The sequence below is a fragment of the Aphelocoma coerulescens genome, unplaced genomic scaffold (assembly GCF_041296385.1).
Source record: "Aphelocoma coerulescens isolate FSJ_1873_10779 unplaced genomic scaffold, UR_Acoe_1.0 HiC_scaffold_63, whole genome shotgun sequence".
Classification (NCBI taxonomy): Eukaryota; Metazoa; Chordata; class Aves; order Passeriformes; family Corvidae; genus Aphelocoma; species Aphelocoma coerulescens.
This window is the reverse complement of record NW_027183981.1, coordinates 1126053-1137500: the sequence shown is the minus strand read 5'-3', so window position 1 is coordinate 1137500 and position 11448 is coordinate 1126053. Positions and strand designations below refer to the sequence as shown.

The window sequence follows — 11448 nt, the reverse complement described above, 5'->3', positions numbered from 1 at the left end:
TCACCAAAGATGCCTTCCAGTAATGGAATAGGCTCCCAAATTGGTGGGATATTCTCTTTATCACCCCCCAGCTCGTATCCACAGTTTCTCATATATGAATTCCAGGTAGTTCCCCTGTTAGGAACATTGTCAAAACCTCATCGGAAGACTGGGTCAGTCTATGCAATCTCCATGCTTGTATACTTGGAAGAAGTGCTGCGGCTTTGTCAAGATGGATGTAACAGCACACACTTGTTGTAATCCAAAACTGTAAAAGTTTTTTATTTTCTCTACCGCTATTCTGATAGCTCTTCACAATTGCTGTGGCTTGAGATTGTCTGCTTAGCAAACAATGACAAGGCTGTCTAACAAGCAATGACCTTTCAAGCAGTAAGACAATTAGCTATACAAGCAAAGGTATAGTTGTTACATATTATCCACAAGTTTTTCCTTGTACACTCTTAATGTCCCATAACAAGAACATCCTCTCCTTGTGTCCCAAACATCTTCTCTCATTGATTATCTTCTTGGCTTTCTCTGTAGGTTTCATTGAAGCTGCAAAATTTCACTGTAAAAGTCTCATGGGTAAATTCTGACTGATTTCAAGTCTGACCCTGTGAGGTCCCCCAGACCAGCTGTTGGCCTCATCAAAGTGCCACCAACTTGAGGAAACCCAGACCACCATCTTTACAACCCGAGTACAAGATAGCATCACAAATGTTTGGTGCAAGATGAAGACATTCCTTGACAGAAGATTGAATTAACAAGTCAGGGGATTCGAGGAGCCCAACTTTTACTTCAGTGTGGTCGGCAAGGTATACCAACCTCTGGATGCTATAAGTTTTCAGTATATTGATTTTCTGAAGAGGCTTTAGTGGTGCATCACCAATCAGATGGAGCCAATCTTCTGGTTTTTCGCATAAACCTCTATCTGCTATGCCAGTCCAGGGATCAATCTGTAAACCAAGATATTTCTCAGAGTGAGTGGGGTCGATCATATTAAGGGGAGTGCCATTTATCACCCACACTGGACAGTCATTGATGGTATAAGAAGAGTCTTTAGTTGGCTTGATGTAAAAGCCATGACACTTCCCCCCCCTGTGTCTTGAGATCAGTTAGATGGCAAAAGGTCTCTAGGATCTTGATGTTTGTACACATGCCTTCCCAGGAGTCACTCAATAACACTAAATAAATCATCCACAAAGGCCATGGCGGTAACTTTGAAACTTCCTTGACAGTTGCCTTCGCCAAGATTCTCCAATTTACATAATAGAGTGTCAAGCACCAGGTTGAATAACAAGGATGACATTGGATCACTCTGTTTGATACCAAGAAGGATCTTAATAGGATTCGTCTTTTCCTTTTTGGTGTCGATGTACATAAAGATACTCTCGTACCTTTTGCCAACAAGATGTTTAATGTGGGGGTCAACCCCTCTCTGCATCAGACTCATTATAATAGGCTGATGATATACGGTGTCAAAAGAATCACAGAATCACCAGGCTGGAAGAGGCCTTCAAGATCAACCAAGTCCAATGCATGCCCTAACACCATCTCAACTAAACCATAGCACTGAGTGCCACATCCAGTCTTTTTTTAAACACATCCAGGGATGGTGACTCCACCACCTCCCCAGGCAGATGATTCCAGTACTTTATCACTCTTTCAGTAAAAAACTTTTTCCTGACATCCAACCTAAATTTCCCTTGGCACAGCTTAAGACTGTGTCCTCTTGTTCTGTCAGTTGTTGCCTCGAAAAAGAGACCAACCACCTCCTGACTACAATCACCTTTCAGGTGGTTTTGGAGAGTGATAAGGTCACCTCTGAGTCTTCTTTTCTCCAGGCTAAACAGCCCCAGCTCTCTCAGTCATTCCTCACAGGGCTCATGTTCTAAGCCCTTCACCAGCCTTGTTGCCCTCCTTTGACGTGTTCAAGCGTCTCAACATCCTTCCTGGACTGAGGGGCCCAGAACTGGAAACAGCACTCGAGGTGCGGCCTCACCAGTGCCAGGGAAGAATGACTTCCCTGGTCCTGCTGGCCACACTATTCCTGATACAGGCCAGGATGCCATTGGCCTTCTTGGCCACCAGGGCACACTGCTGGCTCATGTTCAGTTGGCTGTCGACCAGTACTCTCAGGTCCCTTTCTGCCTGGGCACTGTCCAGCCGCACTGTCCAGCCACACTGTTCCCAGCCTATAGCATTGCTGGGGGTTATTGTGGCCAAAATGCAGGACTCGGCACTTGGACTTGCTAAACTTCATCTTATTGGACTCTGCCCATCTATCCAACCATTCCAGGTCTCTTTGCAGAGCCCTCCTACCTTCCAACAGATTGACACACGCTCCCAGCCTAGTGTCATCTGCAAATTTACTAATGGTAGACACAATACCCTCATCCATGTCATCAATAAAAATATTAAATAAAACTGGCCCCAGCACAGATCCCTGAGGGACACCACTAGTGACTGGCCACCAACTGGGTGCAGCACCATTCACCACCACTCTCTGGGCCTGGCCATCCAGCCAGTTCTTAACCCAGCGAAGAGTGCACCTGTCCAAGCCATGGGCTGCCAGCTTTTCCAGTTTACTGTGGGAGACAGTGACAAAGGCCTTGCTGAAGTCCAAATAGACAACATCCACAGCCTTTCCCACATCCACCAGGTGGGTCACCTGGTCATAAAAGGAGATCGTAAACCCATGCTGGCTGGGTCTGATTCCCCGGCCATCCTGTAGGTGCTGTGTGATGGCACTCAAAAGAAACTGTTCCATTACCTTACCGGGTACCGAGGTCAGACTGACTGGCCTATAATTTCCAGGATCCTCCTTCCCACCCTTCTTGTGAATGGGCATCACACTGGCCAGCTTCCAGTCATCTTGAACCTCACCAGTGAGCCAGGACTGTTGATAAATGATGGAGAGTGGCATAGCAAGCTCATCTGCCAGCTCCCTCATCACCTTGGGATGGATCCCATCTGGTCCCATAGATTTACGAACATCCAAGCGGCTCAGCGGTTCTCTGACTGCTAATAACAGGGGGGCCATTCTGCTCCCTGACACCATCTACCAGCCCAGGAATTCAGTTGTCCTGAGGACAAACCGTCTTTCCGCTAAAGACTGAGGCAAAGAAGGTGTTAAACACCTCCGCCTTCTTCCCATCTGCGGTCACTAAATTCCTTCCCGCAGCCAGTAGAGAACTGAGGTTGTTCTTACCCTTCCTTTTGCCATTAATATATTTGTAAAAACATCTTTTATTATCCTTTGCAAAAGTTGCCAAATTAAGTTCTAACTGAGCATTGGCCTCTCTAATTTTTTTCTACATGTCCTACCAACCTTCTTAAATATTTCCTGAGATACCTGACCCTCCTTCCAAAGATGATACATCCTCTTTTAATTCCTTAGTTCCTTCAAAAGCTCCTTGCACTTCCAGACTGGACATTTGCCTTGTTGACTCGTTATATTTCAGCAGATGGGGACAGTGTTCCTGTGCCCTCAAGATCTCTGTTTTGAAGCACGCCCACCCTTCCCGGACTCCTTTGTTTAGCAATAGCTAAAAATTAGCTTTAGCAATGTCCACGAAAACAATCCCAAGCTCTTTGTGCTCCTTTTTCGCATGTTTGACAATAAGTTGTAACAACTTCAGATTCTCAGAACATCCTGCTGCATGTATAAATCCCCTTTGTCTCAGGTTTATGGGACACGCTTTGGTCAATCTTGCCATTAAAATCCTGGAGAATAACCTAAACACCATAGAAGCAATAGTGACAGGCCTCCAGTTATTGATGTCATTAAGCCTATCCACCTTGGTAGACTCGGGGGTCAAGATGGACTGGCATTCACTCAGGGCAGCAGGAATAGTTCTGGTTATGAGCCATAAATTGAAGATCTCCATCAACAGGGAATACCTGGGATGCATTTTGACAAGACAGCCCAACGTAATCCTGTGTGGCCCAGGAGCAGAGTTCTTCCTCATCTCTTTGATATTCTTTTCCACTTTTTTCAATAATCAGGGCCTTACAAGCGGTGTTATCTGCTTCCTTCTATGAAGGGAAGGATTCAATGCCCATGAAATTTCCTGTTGTTTCCCCATCTGAATTTAAAAGCAGAGTAGACAATGCTAGGAGGTATTTCACATTTCAGGGCTTCACTGTCATCCAAAATAATACGCGCTAACCTCCGTCTATGCAAATGAAACAGTCTCTGATATTGAAGATATTTCCCTCTTTTCTTTGCTCTCCTTTTCACCCAGTTTGTCAACATTTTGACAGATTTCACGCCTTGGGACCGTTGCAATTTCTGATCTGTGGTGGCATTTGTTATCTGACATAGCATATTCAGACATCCAAAACATTCTTCAAAGATATTGTTCACCACCACCTGCAGATCTTGTTCTTCCAAAATTCTCTCAAAGGCCTTCTGGCAATTAATGAATCTGCATGATGATAACCATTCCTTGATGGTATCACAATAATGGAGCCCTAGTGGTCCCTTTTTTGGCAATTCGGCAGATGGGGGATGTTCTCCTCTCCCCACATTAGGATCACCTTCCATATCAGGTTGAACAGTTTTAGAAGGAACTTCTGCTAGATGTCTCTTATCACTTATGTGCTTTGCCATTTTATATGGAATATGCTCTGCAGTTAAGTTAGTGGTGTTACCATCATACTTTATCACTGATTGTCTCAGAAGAGCCTCTTCCTCCTCAGTCCACACATTAAAATCCTGGAGAATAACCTAAACACCGTGGAAGCAATGGTGATAGGCCTCCAGTTATTGATGTCATTAAGCCTATCCACCTTGGTAGACTTGGGGATCAAGACTGACCGGCATTCACTCAGTGCAGCAGGAATAGTTCTGGTTATGAGCTGTAAATTGAAGATCTCCATCAACAGGGAATACCTGGGATGCATTTTGACAAGACAGCCCAACGTAATCCTGTGTGGCCCCGAATCAGAGTTCTTCCTAATCTCTTTGATATTCTTTTCCACTTCTTTTTCAATAATTAGGGCCGTACAAGCGGTGTTACCTGCTTCCTTCTGTGAAGGGAAGGATTCAAGGCCCATGAATAATGGAGCTATAGCAGTCCCTCTGTCAGCTATTTGGCAGATGGGGGATGTTCTCCTCTCCCCACATTAGGATCATTAGCCATCTATATCAGGTTGAACAGTTTTAGAGGGAACTTTTAGAAGACATCTTTTATCACATACATGCTTTGCCATTTTAGATGGAATATGCTCTGCGGTTAAGTTATTGATGTTACCATCATACTTTATCACTAATTGTCTCAGAAGAGCCTCTTCCTCCTCAGTCCACACCTCTTGGTGGGCTCCTCTAACCGATGTTTCCTTTGGATGGGGGGCAGCAATTTGTTGCAGGTTCCTTACAAGAGGATGCGCCAGCCTCTTGTGCTGTCCCAAGCCAATCTTGGTGGAGAAAGCCCTCTGGCATACTTCACAGATCCAATCACCCTTTGGGACCACTTCCACATTTCCTTTGCACTGTGGGAAGTGGCAGGAGATACTGTGGTATTTAGATTTTCCTTACCACATTTGAGACACTTAAAGATGATCTTTCTTTTCCTGTGGGCTCTCTTTAGATGGTCAATCAGGCCCAGCATCCAATTGAATTGGGTATCACAGCATGGACAGGATGGATTTTTGTCAGGGACAGACACCACAGGAGTTTCAACCGGTGTCACGCCCATGCTGGTCCCAGGGAGAGCTACAGATATTTCTGGCTCATCTGTATCTCCAAGATCTTTAAGTGCACACCCAGTTTCTCCACCCCAGGCAGGCGTGGATGACAAAGCCTCATATGCCTCGGGGTACTCAGCCAGCCCCTCCCAATTTTCACCTGGTTGGATTCCTGCCTCATAGTCAATTGTGGAGTTAACAAACTCCAAACATACTAAATTGAGCTTCTCAGTTCCCAACACAGAGGGTAAAGATGGAGCAATATTGGCTGTACTGACCCTCAGATCTGAGGGGTCGGTCTGAGTGGCCATTATAAGTAGAGCACTCTGATTGATTGTACCATTGTTCCAAGCCAGATAATTAATGTAAGTCAGTCCAAGTGAGGGTAGTCGAAGTCAGCAGCTGGCCTGCACCCATGCTGCCAACTGTATCCAACATGGCCCGTAGACAAGGCTCTGGGCAACAGCAACACAGACTGTACCAACAATTTTGTTTCATCAGGATCGTGAAACGACCGCTGGGTGGCGAGTTCAAGTGATAGGGAGAGGTAACTGTTGCCCTTCTCTCAGGCGGAAGCCAACTTAGTTACCACAAAGGGTATCCAGAGGGGCCACGAGGAGGTGCAGCTTCTGCAGCTGAGCCTAGTTAGTCACCATGCCCTCATCTTAATACACATATAAAATTATATGTTTCTTTTCCAGGTGAAATAAAGGTGGCCCGTTTACCTAGTCCAACATCAGAAAATTTAGATCCAAATATGGGCAGTGGGTGACACAGTATGAGCGAAAGAACAGACCCTTCCCACATGCCCAACCCACTGTCCAAGTGATGTCAAACAGCCAAGATGCATTTTATTCAATGGGTACAATTGAACAAGCTTTGCTTGCAAACATATGTACAATATCAGCAGAGGAGAGGAGTGCTCTGGATGCTAGGGCCCGGTCAGTCTTCTCTTGCCTCATCTTAGAGAGACCTAGGGCCAGTAGCAACTCAGAATTTTTATTGTGCCACTTCCGCCGTGCTCCTATGGGAAAGCCCATGACAATGTCTGCTGCATTGGTAAAGTCTCAAATCTGTTTGAGTAGGCACTGGTGTTTCTTAGCCTTCTCAACAGCAGCATCCTTCAGTGACAAGTTACAGTGCTCATATCTAACCGTCACATCAACCATGAATGCCTTTCCCTCTTTAACGAAGATCAAATCAGGTTTCTACAGTTCATTGTCATTGTCCCTTATATGCGGTTCCTGGAACACAGTCAATTCTCTCTCTTAGTTTCACAGCTAAGGGTCTCACAGATGGAGTTGTGTCTCTTAATCCTGGCCTCCTGAGAAACTGCACAGTTCCCGATTATATGGGTGGATGTCTTACAATCAGCACCGCAATGCCTGCAAGATCTAACACAGTCATCATGCCTACCCCTGGCCAGGAGCTCTTTTGGGGAGTAGACATTAGCCCTCAATTGCAACGCAGTTATCAACTTCCTGTGAGGTATGCCTCTATACCGTGTTAACCATCCATTACCAACGTTGTCATTCTCAAAGTTCTCAATACTGTGGCCTTGGGCAACCAGTTGTTTCCACTTGTTAAACTCACATTCCCGCCAATTGCAAGGTCTCAGGTAGCGAACTTTAGGAAAGCCATGACACTTCTCCCTGTATTTTGAGACCAGTAGGTTCACAAAAATTCTCCAGGATCTAAACATTCACTCAGGTACCATCCCCAAGAGTCACTCAGCAGCACTAAATCATCAGTAAAGGCCATGGCAGTAATTTTCAATGCTCCTTGATGGAAACCTTCACCAGCATATTTCAATTTACATAGTAGGGGATCAAGCACTAGGTTGAATAGCAACGGTGACATTGGATCGCCCTGTTTGACATCAGTAAGGCTCTTAATAGGGTCCATCTTTTCTTTTTTGGTGTCTATGTATGTAGTGATGTTCTTGTTCATTTCACCAGCCAGATGTACCACATGGGGATCAACCCCTCTCTGAACCAGACCCCTAATAATATGCAGATGACATATGGTGTCAAAGGCTTTGGCGATGTCCATGAATACAACACCAAGCTCTCAGTGCTCCCTTTTTGCGTGTTTAATCATGAGTTGTAACAGCTTCAAATTCTTGGAACATTCTGCAGCACAAATAAATCCCCTCTCTCTGGAGTTAATGGGACATGCCTGGGTCAATCCTGCCGTTAGAATTCTGGAGAATAACCTAAGCACCGTGGAAGCAATGGTGATAGATCTCCAGCTATTGATGTCACTGAGTCTATCCGGATCAGTAGACTTCGGAATAAAGACTGTGCGTCAGTCCCTGAGTACATTGGGGATAGTTCCACTCACAAGCCACAGGTTGAAGATCTCCATCAACACACTTTGACAAGGTGACCCAACGCAATCCCATCTGGCCTGAGAGCAGAGGTCTTACTCATCTCTTTAACATACTTTTCTACTTCTTTCTCCATAATTAGGGCCTGAAAAACAGTGTTATCTGCTTCTTTATGTGGCAGAAAGGACTTGAGGCCCCTAAAATTAACTGGTGTTTCTCATCTAGATTTAAAAGCGGAATGGACAACACCAGATGGTATTTCAGGGCTTCAGTGTTACCCAAAATACTCGTGCCAGTCTCCCTCTATGCAGACAGAACAGTTTCTGAAATTGAAGATATTTTCCCCTCTTTCTAGCTCTCTTTTGCATCCAATTAGTTGTCGTTTTGGATGCTCTCTGACCATGGGATCTTCGTGACTTTGGGTCCCTGGCTGCCTTTGTAACCTGGCAAAGCATACTCAGGCACTCTTCAAAAACATTGTTGGCCACTCCTTGCGGATCTCGCCCATCCAAAATTCTCTCAAAGGCTCCCTCACAATTAGCGAATCTGCCTGCTGATAACCATTTTCTGATGGTATCACAGTAGTGAAGCTTCAATTGTCCTTTCTTTGGCAAGTCAACAGACTGGGGAGGCTCTTCTCTCCCCACATTAGGATCGCCCTCTATTTCTGATGGAACCACATTAGAGGGACATTTGACGAGAAGGTGTCTCTTATCACTTATCTGTTTCGATGTCTTAGATGGAATATGCTCCGCAATTAATTTATTGATGTTTTTGTTACTGCCATACTTCACCACCAATGGACTCAGAAGACCCTCTTCCTCCTCAGTCCGCAGCTTCTTGTGGGCTCCTCTTGCTGACGTCTCTTTAGGATGGGAGGCAACAATCCGTTCCAAATTTCTCACAAGAGGATGCGCCAACCTCTTGTGCTGGCCCAGGCCTATCTTGGTTGAGAACCCTCTTTGGCATACCTCACAAACCCAGTCACCCCTTGGAACCACACCTACATTCCCTTTATATCGTGGGATGTGACAGGCGATGCTGTGGTACTTAAGATTTTGTTTACCACATTGGGAGCACTTAAAAAAGATCTTTCTTTGCCCATGGGTCCTCTTTAGATGTTCAGTCAGTCCCAGCATCCGATTGAATTGGGTAAAACAGTGTGGGCAAGATGGATTTTTGTCAGGGATGGACACCACAGGAGTTGCAGCCTGTGCCCTCCCTTCGCTGGTCCCGGGGAGAGCCTCAGGTGTTTTTGGCTCTCCTTGACCACACTCAATGTCATCATCCTGAGCAGGCCAAGATGGTAAGGTCTCATATGGCTCTGGGAACTCAGCCAAGCCCTCCCAAACATTTCCCAGACGGATTCCAATGTCATAATCGAGGAGTTTACAAACTCCAAACACACCAGATTGAGCCCCTCAACTCCCAACACAGAGAGTAAAGGTGGAACAGCATTGGCCAATCTGACCCTCAGATGTAAAGGGTCAGTTTGAGTGGCTGTTGATACGTACCACAAAGTCATTGACTGCACCATTGCACAAATCGGGCAAACAGTAAGTGACACTCCAAGTGAGGGCAGTCAAAGTCAGCAGCTGGCCCTCGCCCATGCTGCCAACTGTATCCAACTTAGGTCCATGGACAAGGCTCTGGGTAACAGCAGGATACCTGTGCCAAACAATTTGTTTCAGCAAGATGATGAAACTCCCACTGGGTGGAGTCCAAGCGATGGGGAGGGGTAGCAACTACACCCTCTCTCACACTGGGGCAGAAGCTGACTCTGTTAGCGCAGAGGCTATCCAGCGGGGCCACGTGGAGATGCAGCTTCTGCAGCTAAGCCCAGTTAGTAACTGTGCCCTCATTTTAGGAGAGTCATAGTTACTCCCTCTGCTTGGTACCAGAAGCAAGAGCCCCCCTCGGGGCTCGCTTCCCCTCCCCGCCTCACTGGGTCAGTGAAAAAGCTGTCAGAGCAGTGGTACTTCACTGACGCCTGGGACACTGGCAGGTGGGTCACCCTGAACCGCCGAGCGTGCGCCCAGTCTCCCACTTACTCTACACCTCTCATGTCTTTTCAGAGCACCAGACTAGAGTCAGGCTCAACAGGGTCTTCTTTCTGATTCTGATTCCACCAAGCCCGTTCCCTTGGCTGTGGTTTTGCTGGATTGTATGTAGGGACAGTTCCATTCATGCGCATCATTAATTAGATGATGATGCATTAGGCTAATTACTGAGCATATCTTTTCAAATATGTTCCTTTTCTGGTTTAAGTATAGGTGGCCCATCCACCATGGTCCAAATCAGTAAATTTAGTCACAGATGTAGTTGTGTCTTTTAATTCTGCCATTTTGTGTTACTGCACAGTTTCCGATGATGTGGGAGCACGTTTCATTTTCAGCCTTGCAGTGCCTGCAGCTTTTGACGCACTGATCTTGTCTTCCTCTTGCCAGGAAGGAACTCTCTTGTGGTGTAGACATTGGCTCTCAGCTGCAATGCTGTTATTACTTTTCTGTGAGGTATGCCTCTGTATCTAAAGATCCAGAAATTGCTGATGTTATCCTCCTCAAAGTTTGTAATACTAGGGCCCTGGGATACCAGCTGTTTCCCTTTAGTAAATTCCTCTTTCCTCTGGTTACATGGTCACAGATACTGAGCTTTCAGAGTAGCTACTTCCCATTCTGATGTTGTGTCATCACCTGCACCATCCAGCAGTTCTGTCTTAGGTTTAGGCTCCCATATGGACAGGATCTTTTCTTTATCTCCTCCAGCTGTTATCCGTAATTTCCTGTAGATTTGATCGGAGCATTCTTCTTTCAGGAACGATCTTAAGGCATCATCCAACAATTGGGCAAGTCGACGTAATCTTCGGGCCTGTATACTTAGATTGAGGCCCATCAATTTGGTGATACCCAAACCTCCATCCTTCATGCTGGAGTACAGGACGGCATCACGTGTGCACGGTGTTAAGTGTAGCCATTCCTTGACAGTCAATTGAATTTGTAGGTCAGAGGATTCAAGGAACCCTGCTTTGCATCCGTGTGGTCTGCCAAGTATATTAGTGTAGGGATGGTGTCTGTTTGGAATGTCCATTTTCTGAACAGGTTTTAATGGAGCTTTATCTAAGTGGTGTAAACATTCCTCCAATTTTGTGGATAGTCCTGAGTTAGTTACGGAAGTCCAGGGATTGCTCTGCAAGCCCAAATTTTTCTCTGAACTTCCTGGGTCAATCCTATTGAGGGGAGTGTCATTAACAGTCCATGCTGGGCAGTCATTGATGGTGTAGGAGCATTTTGTTGGCTTGATGTAAAAGCCATGGCACTTTTCTCCCTGTGTTCTGAGACCAGTTAGATCACAGAAGGTCTCTAGAATACGATGTTCTTAGTCACGCCCTCCCAGGAGTCACTTAACCATACTAGGTCGTCTGCAAAGGCCATCGCTGTAATGCTCTTTCT

At 45.8% G+C, this 11448-nt stretch overlaps 1 protein-coding gene across 1 annotated transcript in view; it reads right to left on the bottom strand.

Annotated features, from left to right (window-relative positions):
• The window catches only part of LOC138102177 (centrosome-associated protein CEP250-like), a 36421-nt gene that overhangs the window by 2643 nt on the left and 22330 nt on the right, over positions 1-11448 (bottom strand). The window contains exon 12 of the mRNA XM_068999926.1: positions 1-935. This exon is cut by the window's left edge and continues 2643 nt beyond it. The gene's annotated coding sequence lies outside the window, so the exon portion shown is untranslated. The remainder of the gene's footprint in view (positions 936-11448) is intronic.